This window comes from Hipposideros armiger, unplaced genomic scaffold (assembly GCF_001890085.2).
Source record: "Hipposideros armiger isolate ML-2016 unplaced genomic scaffold, ASM189008v1 scaffold_555, whole genome shotgun sequence".
NCBI classification, from domain to species: domain Eukaryota; kingdom Metazoa; phylum Chordata; class Mammalia; order Chiroptera; family Hipposideridae; genus Hipposideros; species Hipposideros armiger.
The window spans coordinates 824,698-828,268 of record NW_017731905.1 but is presented as its reverse complement, the minus strand read 5'-3'; the positions used below and the strand labels follow the sequence as shown (position 1 = coordinate 828,268).

At 39.6% G+C, this 3,571-nt stretch overlaps 1 pseudogene; it reads right to left on the bottom strand.

Moving 5' to 3' along the window:
• Window positions 1–2,104: 2,104 nt before the first annotated feature.
• Window positions 2,105–2,430, bottom strand: LOC109371234 (protein Asterix pseudogene; annotated as a pseudogene).
• Between the last annotated feature and the right edge of the window lie 1,141 nt (window positions 2,431–3,571).

The window sequence follows — 3,571 nt, the reverse complement described above, 5'->3', positions numbered from 1 at the left end:
CTAGGCTGAGCAAACAGAATGTATAGAGGTGTAAAAATATGTGAAGCCAGGGTAGAACAACTGAAGTGTAGGATGGAAGAGCATTTTCATGAGCATAAAGCTGGAGACATAGGCAAAGACAGCTTTAATGGTCTGATATGTCATCCTAAGGGTTTTGGGCTTCCTACCAAGAATGATTAAGAAATATTGGTGATGTGAGTGTAGATTGGGTGGTGTGTGAGATTACCTGAGGGGAGACCGGGAAGCTCTGTAAGAAATTATAAAAAAAAATAATAATGGTAGCTTGACCTAAAGCATTATCATGCAGATAATGAGTAAGACTGAATTTGAGAGGCAATAAAATTGACAGGACTTGAGGGCTGCATGTGGAAAGTAAAGGAGAGGAAGCACAGTATATAGGAATACTAATATTTTTGTCTGCAAGTGGCAGAAAATACAGCTAAAAGTTTCTCAAACAATTTTGTTGTCTGTTTTTCTCATATAATATGCCCGGAAGTAAGGATTGCAGAAGCTCAACCATGCCACTCACTAGAGATCCAATTTTCTCTCGCCTTCCCCTTCATGATCCCTGATGTGTTTCGTTTTGCTCTCACTGTGGCCTCATATTCATGTACCTAAGGTATTCTAAGCCTCATATCTACCTTTTGGGTAGGAAGAAGGGAGAAGGGGAAAGGGGTACCTTGGAAATCTTTTTATATCTCATTGGCCAGAACTGTGTCACATAATCGATAAATATTGAAAGGGGAGCTAGGAAATCAAGAGTTTTTAAAGCTTGGCCTTTAGAAGAGAGGCAACAAAGAAACGAGAGAATTGGAAAAGCGATGGGATTTCTCAACCTATGTTTTGTCCCAGAGACATACAGAAAAGTGGATAGTCACTGAAATGGAAGCCTTGAACAAGTAGGAAGGGATGTATGAAGCATAAGCAGAATGATTAATCTTAACATAATGTGGCACATGTCAGGCATTGATATATACAATGGTAGCAAGGGGTGAAGATACAGTCTAAAGCAATTAAAGAAACCTAACAACACAGTACAATCTCTAACCACATCGCATATCTATTAGTGCTCTCAATGGCTAGAAAAAGGAATTCACTGCAATGATCATCCCTAGTTTCATCGCTGTCTTTATCATACTCTCTGTACTTATAGTAAAGGAAGCTATTAGCATAGTACACTAAGATAATACAATGTTTCTTTATGTCATTACACATGTATAGATAATTCTTCTAATGTATAGCATTTGATATATAAAAATCAATTATATGCAAATTGTTGCATAAAGCGCATAAAATGGATTTAGAGATGTGGGAAATTTCTGCATTATGTAAGGAAAGCAAAATTACAAAATAGTACAAGCTGAATGAAATCTGAATCAAGTCCCCTGGAGACGTATAACATGGTGGCTTTGAGCACAACACACACAGTGGCTCCCCAGAGGAAAAAGACTGTTGCTTTTAATTTCGAGAATGTCTATGCTTCTTGTTGGTTCAGGTCGTGTCATTTTGGTATTATTTGTGTCATTCTTTCTTTTATTACATGGTCATTAGAACTATAAAGGAAAGATTTGGAATCTGTTGAAACATTAAAGAAAGCATAGTAATGCTAATACAATGTTTGTGGATAGGTGGATTATTCTAAAGATTTCGCTTAGGCCAATTTTTGTTCTATAAAAGTGTGTAGTGACATTGCTAGTGCTGTTAACATGTTTAGGGGAGGCATATTTCTGAAGTGCACATCTCTGAAATTGTCTTTTGGTCAGTTTCTTTTTTTCTGTTTTTACAATGCAAAACTTTATTATTAACTGGTTTTAACAAGAAAACAGGTGGATAGACCTAGAAATATGGACAGCATCTCCCCCATCAGCAGGCAGGGTAAGGAAGGAAAGCAGGAGGGGTAGGCCTAGGGTATTCCCTCTCTGCCTCAGTAGAAGTGGGATCCCAGACAAACGACCGGGTTCCTTCCATCCAGCTGCAGACCCTATGACTACCTCACCCAGGGAAGCCCAGGACAGCAGCTGAGGTCAGGAGGCTGAGAAGCTAAGGACCAGGCCTGGGCGGAGGTGGAGAGAGGGATCCAGGATGTGTCTCCTCTACAATGACATCACCAGGGGATAGTCATGGGCTGAAGGTTCTGCAAATACAACATCACCACAGCAGAGATGGACAGCATGAAGCTACTCATCATTTGCTTAAGTGTCTTCAGAGCTCCAGGAATTGGCGGAGCTGATGAAGGAGCTATTGCTCCAAAGCAACCCAAGTGCACCACTTCAGCTTGAGCATGAGACCACACATGCTGAAGCTCATGCCCAGCAGGTTCATGTAGTCCAGCATTGGGTCGTCTAAGGCCCGGTTACACTCGCTGGGTCGGGGCTTGTACCTCAGCACGTTGTTTAGCCTCTGTGGGTCCGACATATTGTTTGTGGACATGACAAGTCCAAGGTCACGCCTCTTCCCTGGTCAGTTTCATATGTAACAAATGTTGCTTCTTTTCCAGCATCAAGAAATATTTATAGTAGGAAAGCGGTTCTACACTGGGCCACAAAGAAACTAAAAATTTCAAAAACCTGAAAATTAAGTTTCAATACAATGGATTTTTTAAATGTAAATTAACCTTATATAAATAGGTATCTTCAAAGAAGGAATAAAAATATACAATTAGGATCTGAAGGCATAATAAGGGGCAATTATATGAAAAAAATATGACAAAATTAATAGAATTATTCGTATTATTATTTAGTATTATTGTTTTAATATTTCTCATCTATTTACCATTAGAAGTAAGTGGATATCACCCAATCTACTTTTAAATACTTACATTTATCTTTATAAGTCATAAACTTTACTTATAGTTTGAAGCTGTTAATAAAGTTCATGAGCAATCCTCATTACTATTTTATATCATTTAACATTTTTTTTTAGATCTATTTGAGTTGGGATATCTGGAAAACAGACTTTGAGATGGAGGTTGTTGTGCAAAAAGCCATTGAGCAGTCATCCCAGGCTCGGTCCCTGTGGAGGGATGAAGGAAGAAAGATTGGGTAGAGAGGAATTTGGCTGGGATGCAGTTGGCACAATGGCCTCAGCTGATCCTGTGCATAACCCTGGACTGTGATAGCCTTTCAACATCGTCCTGAATTGAGCTGAAGCAATAGGACCATTATACCCTCAACTCAACAGGTCACTGGTCTGGAATGCACAGGGGAAGGAGACATTTCCTTGGGCAAAATGGATCTCTTCAGCTGACTGCTAGTCTTAAAGAGGCACTCAGCTGAGCGGCATTGCCAGCACTCCCAGCAGCTGGGGGGTGAGGGCTTGGTCTGGGGTGGGGTTCTAGAATCTGAGAGATACACCACAGTGTTCATTACAAGAACTACATTTGTGCCAAAAACATTTTATGCACTTGGAATAGTCAGTGGTCAAAATTGACATAGATACCTGCCTTTATGGAGACTGAATTCTTATACATTTTTCATTTTCAATATAGATTGCCCCCAATTTAGTGCAATTTGCCTTGGATTTTTGTGTTATTTTGTTTTGTTTTTTGTATATTAACACCACAGCTGGCTTG